Source organism: Coregonus lavaretus (assembly GCF_964263955.1).
Source record: "Coregonus lavaretus genome assembly, chromosome: 20".
NCBI lineage: Eukaryota > Metazoa > Chordata > Actinopteri > Salmoniformes > Salmonidae > Coregonus > Coregonus lavaretus.
Genome location: NC_140007.1, coordinates 38,154,201 through 38,171,093, shown reverse-complemented (window position 1 = coordinate 38,171,093; position 16,893 = coordinate 38,154,201). Strand labels below are relative to the sequence as shown.

The following is a 16,893-nucleotide window of genomic DNA, read 5'->3' as shown; positions in this document are numbered from 1 at the left end:
GCTGTAATGTAACAAGATGTGGAAAAAGTAAAGGGGTCTGAATACTTTCAGAAGGCTGTGTTGGTGTGTGTGGACCATGATAGATCCTTAGTGATGTGGACAAGCTCTCGACCCGCTCCACTACAGCCCCGTCGATGTGAATGGGGGCGTGCTCGGCTCTCCGTTTCCTGTAGTCCACGATCAGCTCCTTTTTCTTGCTGACGTTGAGGGAGAGGTTGTTGTCCTGGCACTACACTGCCAGGTATCTGTCCTCCTCCCTGTAGGCTGTCTCATCGTTGTTGTTGATCAGGCCTACCACTGTTGTCTATACAAATATCCCACTTTCAATTACTTTTCCCTGATTTTCTATGTTGTCCCTATCACATCCCTGCACTTGTTGACTGCTGTGCTAAAGTCTCAGCTCCCAGCTATTATGACAAACTATTATATCAAATACCCAAATATTTCACATCATCACCCCCACATAGAGAACTGCCTGCAGAAGCCAGTGTGTGGTAATCAAAGGCCAAGCTCAGCTAGAAGCTGTTCTCAGTTAGATATGGCTGGTGGGGGTCATGCAGAAACAGTTAGAAACAGTTACTTTTAGACATCATATTTTCCAGAGGGCAAAGCACTTCGGCAGGGGGTATGTTATGTATCAACAGTACTGTGTCCTCTCATGGCCTTTGGTTAGAAATGTGAGTTCTTAAAGGGCAATTCCACAGTAACGGAATTATGCTTTGACTCAGTTTTTTTTTTTACTTTAAAATGTGTGCCAAACAAAAACCATTGATTTCAAAGTTTAACAAACCATACAACTCTATGCACAACCTTTAACAATTTCCACTGAACATTTTACAAAAACGAATTTAGTAGAAGAATTGTGCAGGTGCAAACGTTGGTAACAGAATTACAGTAAAATCTACCTCAGTTTTGTATACGACCACATTCTCCAAAAACGCTGTTAAATATCTACTCTGAATTAAGATTAAAATATGTAATCTTTTTTTATTATTGAACTACAGTAAGTGAAGTGGATTTACACCTGGTAACAAATTACAATAACAGAATTACATCATGGGTCCCTGATCTGTACTACATAGAAACGCATAATTATGATGATGAATTTCCTTCTCCTCATGTTTCAGAAGTTTGGACATCACAGAGCAGCACAGCAGAGCAGAGTAGGGTAGAGTGCAGTAGAGTACAGTACAGTAAAGTAGACTATAGTTCAATACAGTAGAGTACAGTACAATATACTGTACTGTACTCTACTTTTCTTTACTGTACTGTACTGCATTCTACTGTACAGTATTGTATTGTACAGTACTCTACTGTGCTCTACTCACTGTATTGTAATGTACTGTATTGTATTGTACTGTACTCTACTGTGCTCTACTCACTGAACAGTAAACAGTATTGTGCTGTATTGTACTCAGCACTGTACTGTATTGTACTGTACTCTACTGTGCTCTATTCACTGTACTGCACTCAGTACTGTACTGTATTGTACTGTACTCTACTGTGCTCTATTCACTGTATTGTACTCAGTACTGTATTTTATTGTACTGTGCTCTACTGTGCTCTATTCACTTTACTGTACTCAGTACCGTAATGTAATGTACTGTATTGAACTGTACTCTACTCACTGTACTGTATTGTGCTATCCAAACTTGTCATGCGTCTATGACAGTCTGTCACAAGAGACTAAGTGATATGTAACAGGTTGAACTGCATAACTCATGGACAAATACACCAATAACAGATAGATAATAGTAAACTATCTACAACTGTCGTAATTTGAAGGATATCTTTTCATCCTCCTTGTCATCCCCACAAGACACTTCCTTGACTTTGTATCTTGTTGCGAGACAGAACAACATGTGTTTTTAGTGGTTTTATGGTGACAATGGTCTGTGTGTTTTTAGTGGTTTTATGGTGACAATGGTCTGTGTGTTTTTAGTGGTTTTATGGTGACAATGGTCTGTGTGTTTTTAGTGGTTTTATGGTGACAATGGTCTGTGTGTTTTTAGTGGTTTTATGGTGACAGAGGCTGCTGCCTCTGTTTAGGAGGTAAATAGACTTCAAAGCTCCAGGTTGTCAGGAAGAGAGGGAGACGCATGCACACACACACACATACACACGCACGCACGGACACACACTCACGCACACACATGGACACACACTCACGCACACACACGCACGCACGCACGGACACACACTCACACGCATACACACGCACGCACGGACACACACTCACGCACGCACATACAAACACACCATCTTGAAGTTGGAGGTAGTCAGGATATGGAAGAGAGGGCCATGGCTTGGCTAGCTGGCCGTGATTAGAGGTCAGGTCAGGTCACACTGGGGGTTTCCTTCCCAGATAGAATGGTACTATACTCTCAAAACAATCTCAGGGACTCTACATTGTTGTCTCACTCTGTTTGCTACAATAGATGAGGGAAAACGTTTCGATTGGTCATAAGATGGGGTAAAATGTTTCTATTGGTCATAAGATCCCATGTAGCTCAGTTGGTAGAGCATGGCGTTTGCAAGCCAGGGTTGTGGGTTTGTTTCCCACGGGGGGCCAGTATGAAAATGTATGCACTCACTAAAAACTGTAAGTCGCTCTGGATAAGAGTGTCTACAAAAATGTAAAAATGTATTGGTCATATTTTCAATGAATAAAAAATTGTCTCCATTTTGTTACAAGAAAAATGGTAGAATTTTCTATGGAAATAAACAAATCAGCATAAATAGAATTTCATAACTGTTTTCCATAAATGGAATTTTGTTATCACATTCTTCGTTCCGTGCATGCCTGTGTGTGTGTGTGTGTGTGTGTGTGTGTGTGTGTGTGTGTGTGCGCCTGCATGCGAATGCTTGTGAGGGTGCACTGGGATATGTGTGTGTGTGTGTGTGTGTGTGTGTGTGTGTGTGTGTGTGTGTGTGTGTGTGTGTGTGTGTGTGTGTGTGTGTGTGTGCGCCTGCATGCGAATGCTTGTGAGGGTGCACTGGGATATGTGTGTGTGTGTGTGTGTGTGTGTGTGTGTACTAAGGATGTGCATATGTGTATGTGTTTGGTGGGGCAGCCTCCCTCTCTCAGACAGAAGCAGGCAGCTCCCAGACATCCCTTGGCTTTTGGAATGGCAGCAGCGCAGACAGCAGCACATTATGATGTAATGAGTGCAGGCTGTGCCAGTGCAGTAATATCTATCCATCCACGGCTAACGACTTTAGCAGAATCACTCATCTATGGATGGGAGAGGAAATGGAGGAGGTTTTGAGTGGAGAGGGGGGCAGAGGATGGGGGAGTGGGGCAGGGGGTAGGAGGAGGACGGGGTGGGATGAGACCCCTGGGTTAAATTAGACTACTTCATGCGGTCTGATAATAAAATGGTTGGGTCAAGTCTAACCAGGAGCATGTGCTCTTTTCTCTCTTCTCTCTTGTTCAGTCCATCATCTCTCTCTCTCTCTCTCTCTCTCTCTCTCTCTCTCTCTCTCTCTCTCTCTCTCTCTCTCTCTCTCTCTCTCTCTCTCTCTCTCTCTCTCTCTCTCTCTCTCTCTCTCTCTCTCTCTGTCTCTCTCTCTCTCTCTCCCTTCCTTCCTTCCTTCCTTCCTTCCTTCCTTCCTTCCTTCCTTCCTTCCTTCCTTCCTTCCTTCCTTCCTTCCTTCCTTCCTTCCTTCCTTCCTTCCTTCCTTCCTTCCTTCCTTTCTTCCTTTCTTCCTTCCTCCCCCCCCCCCCCCCCCCTCTCTCTTCAGAAACAGTCCTAGCTCTGTTTCTCTTCTTCTGTGGCCTAGCATTTGTACAGCACTCTACAGAGGTTTCGATACGGTAAGCTTTATTAGCTAACCTTCTCCATATGACGTTCTCCTTGGTGGTGGTGTTTTCAAAGGTGTGTATGGCTGGGCTGGAGTGGGGGCTGGGACCTTGCAGTTCTGGGATGGCCAGATCCTCTTTCAAAGTGCCACCGCACCACTGCTCTGTGTGTGTGTCTCTGTCTCTGTGTGTGTGTCCCCGCACCACTCCACTCCACCGCTGGATCCCTGTGGTCAAGTCTGGGCTGGGGCCACAGGACAACTCAGCCAGGCTCAGCTAGGCTCACAGAGAGAGCAGAGGGAAAATTCCCTTTGAACTGGCTGCCTGACACTGTGCTGCCTACTGCGGCCCTCTACTACTGACTTTACCAACGGGTTAGAACAGCACACACATAATTCATAGCTGTTTGGGAAAGAGACTGTGATTATTGTCTCTACTTGATTGCGTTGATTGGAATCCATCCTAACAGATTTGTCAGAGACTTTGTCCCAAAAGGCACCCCATAGGGCTCTAGTCAAAAGTAGCACCCTATATAGGGAATAGGGTGCCATTTGGGACAGAACCAGAGTGGTGCAGAGAGTTGTAACATACTCCGAGGTTTGATTGTGGTACAGGCAAGTCCCTCTGGTTTGCATGAGCTCGGATATTTATGTGGAATGAGATTTTGAGAAGTTGGAGGAAGGAAAGGAGGGTTAGTGAACCATAGTCAAGTGAAATGAGACAGAATGTGATGACAAAGTGACTCCTTCACCCCTCCTCTGACATCAGCAGTAGTCAGAGAGAGAGAGAAATAGAAGTAGAAATGATCCATGACTGGACTGCTAAATGACTGGTCTGCGGTGCTTTACCCATTCTACTTATTCTGTTTCTATGGTCAGAAAGCACTAAAAAGACCTGGAGGGAGTCGGTCAGGATGGTGTGTGTGTGTGTGTGTGTGTGTGTGTGTGTGTGTGTGTGTGTGTGTGTGTGTGTGTGTGTGTGTGTGTGTGTGTGTGTGTGTGTGTGTGTGTGTGTGTGTGTGTGTGTGTGTGTGTGTGTGTGTGTGTGTGTGTGTGTGTGTGTGTGTGTGTGTGTTTGTTTGATAGATGCCACTCAGCTGAAACTAAAAGATTCAAGCTGTGTGCAGCGTTTATGGGACATTCAATCTAAATCATTTTCCTTTGTTTGGGGGAAGCTGCATTTTACACTCTTAGAAAAAAGGGTTCCAAAAGGGTTCTTCGGCTGTCCCCATAGGAGAACCCTTTTTGGTTCCAGGTAGAACCCTTTTTGGTTTCAGGTAGAACTCTCTGTGGAAAGGGTTCTTCATGGAACCCAAAAGGTTTCTACCTGGAACCAAAAGGGTTCTACCTGGAACCAGAAAGCGTTCTTCAAAGGGTTCTCCTATGGGGACAGCCGAAGAACCATTTTAGCTTCTATATAGCACCTTTTTTTCTAAGAGTATATGTTTCTGAACAGGCAGCGGGTATGTGTTCATCTGTCTCCATCAGCGCCAAGCCAAGGGCCAGGCTCCATACAGCCACAGAGAGAGAGAGGAGTGGAGGGACTGTGGGATCAGGATGCAGTCTCAAATGAAGGCACTTCCACCTGTCTTTCTCTCCCACAGGCTATAGCTAGTCCCTATTATGGCCTAGTCTTTATGGGCCTGGGCCTAAAGGTTTCTAGTGCTTTTCTGAGCAAAGCAGTTATTTAGAAAAGCCCAGCTCAAGTTGAAGAGCATGACTGAACAGATACAGCGTGTCTCTACACACATGGAACGTCAATGACTCTGGAAGGGTTCTTCATGTGACCCACCTGACTGAACAAGGATTCTTCCATTCCATTCTTCAGTTCCGTTCTTTTAAGCAGCCATTCAACTGACCACCTTGATAGTATTGTTGAAGAGTACTCACGACTTCAACTTTAATGGTCTTGGCTGGAGGTTTGAGTCAAACATTGTTCTCTCCACTGAACTGTGGAATATGAAGTTGACTGAGTCTATGGGATGAGTATACATAGTGTGTTGTGCTGCCTCCGTACAATAAGCCATTTTGTATGATCTTTAATGTTGTTCATATAGTCAAGTATTGTTTATGTATGAGGGAGTGTGCAGGGCTATATTTATGCATGTGCATGTGTTAGTGTGTGTATGTGCATGCATGTGGGAGTAAAGGGGGGGGGGGGGGGGACTGGTTTCCTCCGCAATACAATGGGGACTCTGTCAGTGGTGTTGTTTTAAACAGGGGTTCTCATCCCCTGGTGCCTTTTGTGCTACACTTATACGTTATGATGCTCACAGGGACGGATGCGAAGCTCACAGGGACAGATCCCGAAGTTCACAGGGTGATGGCTTTAACACTATATATGCGTCCCAAATGGCACACTATTCCCTATGTAGTGCACTACTCTTCACAGGGTCCATAGGGCTTTGGTCAAAAGTGGGGCACTAAATATGGAATAAAGTGCCATTGGGGATTCAGCCCATAAATCAGAAACCAGCTTGGTGATATAATCATTTTACCACTGAGAAACCAGCTTGGTGATATAATCATTTTACCACTGAGAAACCAGCTTGGTGATATAATCATTTTACCACTGAGAAACCAGCTTGGTGATATAATCATTTTACCACTGAGAAACCAGCTTGGTGATATAATCATTTTACCACTGAGAAACCAGCTTGGTGATATAATAATTTTACCACTGAGAAACCAGCTTGGTGATATAATCATTTTACCACTGAGAAACCAGCTTGGTGATATAATCATTTTACCACTGAGAAACCAGCTTGGTGATATAAACCTTTTACCACTCAGAAACCAGCTTAGTGAAATAATCATTTTACCACTGAGAAACCAGATTGGTGATATAATCATTTTACCACTCAGAAACCAGCTTGGTGATATAATCATTTTACCACTCAGAAACCAGCTTGGTGATAAAATCATTTTACCACTCAGAAACCAGATTGGTGATATAATCATTTTACCACTCAGAAACCAGCTTGGTGATATAATCATTTTACCACTCAGAAACAAGCTTGGTGATATAATCATTTTACCACTCAGAAACCAGCTTGGTGATAAAATCATTTTACCACTCAGAAACCAGCTTGGTGATATAATCATTTTACCACTCAGAAACAAGCTTGGTGATATAATCATTTTACCACTCAGAAACCAGCTTGGTGATAAAATCATTTTACCACTCAGAAAACTGTCTTGGTGATATAATCATTTTACCACTCAGAAAACTGTCTTGGTGTATGTGTTCACTAGTGTTATAATCATTTAGCACTAAGCATGCTGTTTGGACCTTATGTAAGATATTGCATCTCCCCCCTCTATCTCCCCCCTCTATCTTTCTCGCCATCTCTCGATACTAGGGTGTGGACTACTTCTGCTTTCTCAATGTATTTTGAGAGAGTGTTGAGGGTTGCCCCGGCAACTAGCAGTGAATGACGCTCAGAGTGGGTGGTTAGGAAACATGGGAAATGTCTTCTTGTTGCCAGACATGTGACCAGACTTGGGCCTAGATTCAATCAGATCAAGCGTTAACCGGCGTTAGCCGAGCCGCATAGCTGATGTTTTGGCGGTGTCAGAGATGTAACTGTGCTGGAGCTGTCAAATCGGTTAGCAGCTGCTCTTGATCATTGTCACAAAGCCACACCTGTTCCACTCGAGTTAGAAGTTCAGATTGAGAAAGTGTAGGTTATATAGAAATAATGACGCTCAAATTGAAAATCATTAAATGAAATAATGAGGATTTCGATCATCCTAATAGAGGTGTAGATTACATTTCACATTCCAGTGTTCCAACTTATAAACTGGCTGCATGGGATTTCTCTTAATGCGACTCCGTGTAGCCAATGGCAATGTCCACTTTAGGTATAATGTCGGGAGCCGCTTGTGGATTTGACAGTAGTTCCACCTCTGAAACAACAGCTATGCGGAGGTCTATTAAAGCGGATCTGATTGAATAGAGCCCTGAGTCTTTGTCCCAAATGGTACCCTATTCCCTATATAGTGCACTACTTTTGACCTGGGCCCATAGGTTATATAGGGAATAGAGTGCCATTTGGGACGCACATGGCATAGTGTGTATGTCAGGGCTCTCCAACCCTGTTCCTGGAGAGCTATCCTCCTGTAGGTTTTCTCTCCAACCCTGTTCCTGGAGAGCTACCCTCCTGTAGGTTTTCTCTCCAACCCTGTTCCTGGAGAGCTACCCTCCTGTAGGTTTTCTCTCCAACCCTGTTCCTGGAGAGCTACCCTCCTGTAGGTTTTCTCTCCAACCCTGTTCCTGGAGAGCTACCCTCCTGTAGGTTTTCTCTCCAACCCTGTTCCTGGAGAGCTACCCTCCTGTAGGTTTTCACTCCAACCCTGTTCCTGGAGAGCTACCCTCCTGTAGGTTTTCACTCCAACCCTAATCTAGCGCACCTGATTCTAATAATTAGCTGGTTGATCAGCTGCATCAGGTTAGTTAAAACTGGGGTTGGAGCGAAAACCTACAGGAGGGTAGCTCTCCAGGAACAGGGTTGAAGAACCCTGGTGTAATGAGTATGTATACACAGTCATTTTCACACAGGGTCTAGGCTTCTCATTCCTTCACTGACCACTTAAGGCTCGCACACATCCCACTGAATGTGGATCTAGCATTTGTCTGCCAATCGTTCAGTGTGTTTTAGGGACCACCCGCAATAGATGTCTGACTGCCGTTTTCATACGATTCTACATGTAAAATTGTTGCACACTCTCTCAGTTTTAGTTGACTTTTCCCTCATTTTCAGCTCAATGCCTCTTTCCCATCAAACGTCATCCTGACCAGCCCCTGAAAAAGTCATGAGTCTTGGGGTTGGGGATAGTGTGGCTACATGTATTATCTTTAAAGCAATCAATCAATCAAATTTATTTATAAACCCAGCCTAAAACCCCAGAGAGCAAGCAATGCAGATGTAGAATCCTGGTGGCTAGGAAAAACTCCCTAGAAAGGCAGGAACCTAGGAAGAAACCTAGAGAGGAACCAGGCTCTGAGGGGTGGTCAGTCCTCTTCTGGCTGTGCCGGTGGAGATTATAAGCGTACATGGCTAGATTGTTCCTCGAGATGTTCAAACGTTCCTAGATGACCAGCAGGGTCAAATAATAATCACAGTGGTTGTAGAGGGTACAACAGGTCAGCACCTCAGCAGTAAATGCCAGATGGCTTTTCATAGCCGAGCATTCAGAGGTCGAGACAGCAGGTGCCGTTGAAAGAGAGGTTGAGAGAGAGGGGGGGTCGAAACAGCAGGTCCGGGATAAGGTAGCAGGTCCGGTGAACAGGTCAGAGTTCCATAGCTAGACCGTACTACTGCCACACCTGCGGTCACAAGTCATTAGGGCAGTCAAATTCCACATGACCGTTTAGTCACGGTAATTAGGCTACTCCAAGCTCTGATGCTGCTGATGGTCATTAGTAGCCTACCAAACTTGCTAACTGCCTGGTACTCAGCACTCTATTGTCCCTCTAATCACTCGGACATCAATGCAAATGTTTTCAAAAATCTAATCAAACACTTCATGAGAGCCCATGAACTCATGTTGCGCAACATTTCAATAGGCTATGCAATTGCGCGAGAAAACTGAGTGATGGCCTCTACTGAAAAGAGGAGGATCAGCTTTCTATAGGCTAGGCCTACTATATTTATTTTTCAACTTTCCTAATATTAAGCACATTGCTTATATTTACAACAGGAGTATAGCCTACCTGGCTGGCATGAAAATAAATCACGGGGAACTGTCCTCCATTCGCTATTTAAGTGCATAGATGACATGTATTTTTTCCCCATGCCCCTGTTTCGATACAGGTGCATGATAATGGTCCATTCTAAATCAAAACAAATTTCACACATATATTTTTTAGTATATGTAAAGACAAGATTAAATCAAGAATAGTCTGATTGGTGACAATATTAGCTGAATGAATGATCACTGAATGATGCCCAGCATAAGAAACAAAGCCTTTTTTTTGCGACTTTTTCGAATCATAGTCGCACACCTCATGTAGCATAGCCCATAGGCCTATATGTTTTAATAAGGTTTGTATCACAACTAAAGTGGCCAAATAACTTCTTAAAATTAAGCACATTAATCTGCTTTACAAGGGGTGTAGAGCCTAACTGGCATACATAAGCAGCACGTGAGTTTCAAGTTTGGAGAAGATAATTTTCACCATAAAAATGCACCTTCATAATAAAAGCATTACATGCAGAATTGCATTTGCAGTCACTTTTGATAATGGTGTTTTCCGCTAATGGAACATTCGTGCTTATAGCCTAGCATTGCTGCGCTTATAATGTGAAGAAATAGCCTAATAGTTTATCAACATTTTAAGCTAAATGTTCTGATCTGTTGCGTCAGCCACATTGCGCAAAAAATATTTTTTGATGCTAGTGGTTGTATTAATTTGGGATCTATCGCATCCCACAACTGTCCCAGATTATGTTTGGAATATTTATTTCTCGCACAGAATAGAATAGGTCTACCTTTGTACTATGGGGGGTAGTAGATTGACATGGGCTAGTGCTTTTGCTGTTCGTTAGGCCTACTCATCTTGTTGGCCGACGAAAAGTAAATGTGGACAGTTCTTCCAATATCTTCAATATGCACCTCGGAATTGGATAAGGATACGTCCCCGATGTGTCTGTCTTCACTTGTAGCCTGTGAGAAATACCCGATCACGTGATGGAGCGTGCAACACAGTGAGAAGGGCACAACGGCCACTGGCCGCAAAAGGCATGGATTTTTTTAGGGTGCATTACGGCCACACAAATAGGATGCCGCCGTGAAATTCTGAATGAGTGACTGATGTAGTGTGTACAGCCTGCGCAAAAAAACAAAGCAGAACTCATGCCTTTCAAGCAACTTTTTTTCAAATCATCATTAGTTGCATCATGCAGCCTTACAATGTATTACAAATCAAAACATATAGCCCAACGTTTGTAGAACAACTACAGTTACATTAATAACTCTAAATTAAGCATATAGGAATACCTATTTCTTTGTTAACCGCTCAACACAGAATAGCGGCATGTGCGCACTCCCTCAAATCGTTTGGAGAAAATATCCTTTCTATTTTATTCAGCTTTGTTTAATTGTATTCTTCATACTAAAACTCAGCAAAAAAAGAAACGTCCTCTCACTGTCAACTGCGTTTATTTTCAGCAAACTTAACATGTTTAAATATTTGTATGAACATAACAAGATTCAATAACTGAGACATAAAAAAAGTTCCACAGACATGTGACTAACAGAAATTGAACAATGTGTCCCTGAACAAAGGGGGGGTCAAAAGTAACAGTCAGTATCTGGTGTGGCCACCAGCTGCATTAAGTACTGCAGTGCATCTCCTCCTCATGGACTGCACTAGATTTGCCAGTTCTTACTGTGAGATGTTACCCCACTCTTCCACCAAGGCACCTGCAAGTTCCCGGACATTTCTGGGTGGAATGGCCCTAGCCCTCACCCTCCGATTCAACTGGTCCCAGACATGTTCAATGGAATTTAGATCCGGGCTCTTCACTGGCCATGGCAGAACACTGACATTCTTGTCTTGCAGGAAATCACGCACAGAACGAGCAGTATGGCTGGTGGCATTGTCATGCTGGAGGGTCATGTCAGGATGAGCTTGCAGGAAGGGTACCACATGAGGGAGGAGGATGTCTTACCTGTAACGCACAACGTTGAGATTGCCTGCACACCGCCCCAGACCATGACGGACCCTCCACCTCCAAATCGATCCAGCTCCAGAGTACAGGCCTTGGTGTAACGCTCATTCCTTCGACGATAAACGCGAATCCGACCATCACCCCTGGTGAGACAAAACCACGACTCGTCAGTGAAGAGCACTTTTTGCCAGTCCTGTCTGGTCCAGCGACGGTGGGTTTGTGCCCATAGGCGACGTTGCCGGTGATGTCTGGTGAGGACATGCCTTACAACAGGCCTACAAGCCCTCAGTCCAGCCTCTCTCAGCCTATTGCGGACAGTCTGAGCACTGATGGAGTGATTGTGCATTCCTGGTGTAACTCGGGCAGTTGTTGTTGCCATCCTGTACCTGTCCCACAGGTGTGATGTTTGGATGTACCTATCCTGTGCAGGTGTTACACGTGGTCTGCCACTGCGAGGACGATCAGCTGTCCGTCCTGTCTCACTGTAGCGCTGTCTTAGGCGTCTCACAGTACGGACATTGCAATTTATTGCCCTGGCCATATCTGCAGTCCTCATGCCTCCTTGCAGCATGCCTAAGGCACATTCACGCAGATGAGCACGGACCCTGGACATCTTTCTCTTGGTGTTTTTCAGTAGAAAGGCCTCTTTAGTGTCCTAAGTTTTCATAACTGTGACCTTATTTGCCTACCGTCTGTAAGCTGTTAGTGTCTTAACGACCGTTCCACAGGTGCATGTTCATTAATTGTTAATGGTTCATTGAACAAGCATGGGAAACCGTGTTTAAACCCTTTACAATGAAGATCTGTGAAGTTATTTGGATTTTTACTTATTAGCCAGATCAGCACCTAACATAAGGACAACTCAGAGTATGCTATTCTGTTCTTCTGAAATAGACTACATTTTCTTCATATTATGCTTCTTTAGACCTGTCTAAAATAAATAATGGATTTATTGTAAAGGTGTAGGCTATATTACATGGATTTATTTGACTTTTTTAAATGTAGATGTTCCAAAGGTCTGCATCAGTGACCTGTAGGCTAAGTGTGGAAGCCAGGAGATGCTAAATGTGTTTATGTTAATTAACGGTCAATTACCGTGAGACCAACAGTTATTTGCTTGACAATCACTGGCTGATGAGATGTCATGACCGCCACAGACCTATCCACAGCCAGAGGCAGAACAGCAGAAACTGGATCAGCAGCACAACCAGGTGGTCTGGGGACGGGGACATCCAGGAGTCATCAGGCCAGGTAGGCCTGAGGCATGGTCCTAGGGCTCAGGTCCTCTGGGAGGGGAGACGGAGAGAGAGAGAGCGAGAGAGCGAGAGAGAGATGGGAGAAATAGAGGGAGCATACCTAAGATCACACAGGACACCAGATAAGACAGGAGAATTACACCAGATATAACAGACTGACCCTAGCCCCCCGGCACATTGACTATTGCAGCATAGATACTGGGGACTGAGACAGGAGGGGTCGGGGGACACTGTGGCCCAGTCCGACAATACCCCCAGACAGGGCCAACCAGGCAGGATATAACCCCACCCACTTTTCCGTTCACTTCCTTTTCCATTCAGTACTGTGGTTTTAAGGTTAGTTATAGTAATGTACATCAATTATAGTCCTTATATCCACATATGGGTGAAATTCTAGAGCCCTTAGTTCCAGATGGGCCATTCTGCTGGTTCTGTTATGTTTCCCCTCCAGGCTCCAGCAGATCTCTAGCTAACACGCTGACTGACTGGGCAGGGTGTCGAAAGGGCCAATCGGCCATCACCTGATTTACTGAGACGTTCATCTACCTGCATTCCTGGCGTACCATGTGTATTTCCTCTGCTCTGAGGCTTCCCCGTTTCTGCCTGGCGGACAGCCAGAGGGAAACAAACAGGACATCCGCTGTTACGCTGGAATGAATGAATAACTGATTTGTGATTCATGAGCAATTGTAATGGCCATTTTGTTTATGTTGCATCTCATAAACTTTTTCATTCCTCTGTTTCCTATGTCAAAACAAATTCACAGGAAATATGTCATTGGTCAGTTAGCTAGTAGCCGTGTTTTGTCAGGTGGGGGCATGCTAGGACATTGTTGTGTGATAAGGTCATTGATATGTTTTGGACATTCACAACAATCGCCTACTGTTGAAAGAACTCTAGGATATGTGGCCAGCGGGCAAAACTGGTTGAAATGACCTCGATACAACCAGTTGGATGTAATTATGTCATTTCAACCAGTTTTACCCACTTCGAAATGCCACCACTAGGCTTTAGATTCATATTGGAGGTTTGCACATCTGGCTCCTACACAGTGACCCTGAGCCCCTGACAAGGCTGTTTATCTCCCAGTGACTCCCACCCTGCTGATAACAAGCTTGGCTTCAAAGAACCCTATGATGAAAATTATCTTGAAACTCAACTCAGCAGGACTCAACAGGCTATCAGTGGCATAGACCATTATCCTCATGTCCCAGATCCAGTCCCATTGGAGGATAAAGAAATAAAAATACCCTAACAAATAGTTTGAGGGGATAGCTCAATTATTGATTGTTGTTTTCTTCTGAAATGGTTTTCGGGAATCGCTCTCTTTATGTCGGCATGACGTGTGTCTCAGACCGGCAATGGAATGTCTAGACTTTGCGTCTTTGGTTCTCCATTAGCAAGCAGCGGCTGGTAGAGAACGTAATCAAAGGTCACACTCTGAGAGCCAGAAGGCCCAGGGGAGATGAGGCAGTTTTCAGGCCAGGCTTCCAGACCTGGGTTCAAATACTATTTCAAATAATTCCAAATACTATTATCTGTGCTGGATTGAGCTTGGCTGTTGCAATGGAACCAATAGAAAAGTCCTGAAAGTGTAAACCCCATCCACCTCGCACTCCAGGCAAGCTAAAGCACACTCTTGAATTACTTGAAAGATTTTCAACAGTATTTGATCCCAGGTCTGCAGGCTTCAGAGGGGAAAATGGGGGGCTGCACTGCACTGTGGGTGTGTGTGTGTGTGTGTGTGTGTGTGGGTGTGTGTGCGTGCACGTGCAGCAGCAGTCAGCCCTGGCCCCTGGACTGCATGGTAGACAGAGAGCAGAGCAGAGCATAGCCGGCTATAGGGCAGACTCCACAGCTGGAAAGCCTGTTGCTGCCACATCATGTTGGGGATTTTTAACCCTCTGATTCGTTTTTTTAATGCTTTTCAGGCTTCCAATTCAGCTATTATGTTGCTTAGTAGCATGGATTCATTTTCTGTAGAGCAGCAGATCAGTGTCAGAACATTAATTCTACTTGATACTGTTTAAACATGATATGTTATATACAACATATTAAATAAATGTTTACATTACTTTTTTTACTTCAAGTTACTTTGTGTTTTGAGTACAGATCAGTACTATCATTAGTTGTCATTACTGGAAGTTGTTTGGGACAATGGGATTGGAACGTTTTCATTGTCCTGGTGGTTCAGAGATTCCACAAGTCAAGAATGTGGTTCTGTCATTTAGCTTAGCATGTAAATGAACACCTCACTTAGCTCAGGTTGCTTCTGTAAACAAGAACCAGCAGGGGGGAGAGATAGGGTCGTATGTCACCCTGCCCATACTCCTCCCCCAACACTCCACCTCTTTCTCCCCCTCTCCTCTCTCTTTTCATCCTTTCTTCTCCACACGCTCCCCCTCTCACTCAGATCCCCTGTTTTTCTCTCTAATTCTCTCTACCCCTTTTCTCTCTCCCGTACTCTCTACCCTACTGCTCATCTCAATTCAATTCAATTTAAGGGCTTTATTGGCATGGGAAACATCTCTCTCTCTCTCTCTCTCTCTCTCTCTCTCTCTCTCTCAATTCAATTCCATTTAAGGGCTTTATTGGCATGGGAAACATTGCCAAAGCAAGTGAGGTAGATAGTAAACAAAAGTGAAATAAACAATAAATATTAACAGTAAACATTACACTCAGAAATTCCAAAAGAATAAAGACATTTCAAATGTTATATTATGTATACAGTGAGCGAAAAAAGTATTTGATCCCCTGCTGATTTTGTATGTTTGCCCAATGACAAAGACATGATCAGTCTATAATTTTAATGGTAGGTTTATTTGAACAGTGAGAGACAGAATAACAACAAAAAAATCCAGAAAAATGCATGTCAAAAATGTTATAAATTGATTTGCATTTTAATGAGGGAAATAAGTATTTGACCCTTCTGCAAAACATGACTTAGTACTTGGTGGCAAAACCCTTGTTGGCAATCACAGAGGTCAGACGTTTCTTGTAGTTGGCCACCAGGTTTGCACACATCTCAGGAGGGATTTTGTTCCACTCCTCTTTGCAGATCTTCTCCAAGTCATTAAGGTTTCGAGGCTGACGTTTGGCAACTCGAACCTTCAGCTCCCTCCACAGATTTTCTATGGGATTAAGGTCTGGAGACTGGCTAGGCCACTCCAGGACCTCAATGTGCTTCTTCTTGAGCCACTCCTTTGTTGCCTTGGCCGTGTGTTTTGGGTAATTGTCATGCTGGAATACCCATCCACGACCCATTTTCAATGCCCTGGCTGAGGGAAGGAGGTTCTCACCCAAGATTTGACGGTACATGGCCCCGTCCATCGTCCCTTTGATGCGGTGAAGTTGTCCTGTCCCCTTAGCAGAAAAACACCCCCAAAGCATAATGTTTCCACCTCCATGTTTGACGGTGGGGATGGTGTTCTTGGGGTCATAGGCAGCATTCCTCCTCCTCCAAACACGGCGAGTTGAGTTGATGGCAAAGAGCTCGATTTTGGTCTCATCTGACCACAACACTTTCACCCAGTTCTCCTCGGAATCATTCAGATGTTCATTGGCAAACTTCAGAAGGGCCTGTATATGTTCTTTCTTGAGCAGGGGGACCTTGCGGGCGCTGCAGGATTTCAGTCCTTCACGGCGTAGTGTGTTACCAATTGTTTTCTTGGTGACTATTGTCCCAGCTGCCTTGAGATCATTGACAAGATCCTCCCGTGTAGTTCTGGGCTGATTCCTCACCGTTCTCATGATCATTGCAACTCCACGAGGTGAGATCTTGCATGGAGCCCCAGGCCGAGGGAGATTGACAGGTCTTTTGTGTTTCTTCCATTTGCGAATAATCGCACCAACTGTTGTCACCTTCTCATCAAGCTGCTTGGCGATGGTCTTGTAGCCCATTCCAGCCTTGTGTAGGTCTACAATCTTGTCCCTGACATCCTTGGAGAGCTCTTTGGTCTTGGCCATGGTGGAGAGTTTGGAATCTGATTGATTGATTGCTTCTGTGGACAGGTGTCTTTTATACAGGTAACACGCTGAGATTAGGAGCACTCCCTTTAAGAGTGTGCTCCTAATCTCAGCTCGTTACCTGTATAAAAGACACCTGGGAGCCAGAAATCTTTCTGATTGAGAGGGGGTCAAATACGTATTTCCCTCATTAA

The 16,893-nt window shown here is 44.3% G+C and overlaps 1 protein-coding gene across 1 annotated transcript in view; it reads left to right on the top strand.

The window, feature by feature from the left end:
- The window catches only part of LOC311148155 (formin-like protein 3), a 71,237-nt gene that overhangs the window by 4,215 nt on the left and 50,129 nt on the right, over window positions 1-16,893 (top strand). The gene's annotated exons all lie outside the window — the stretch shown is intronic.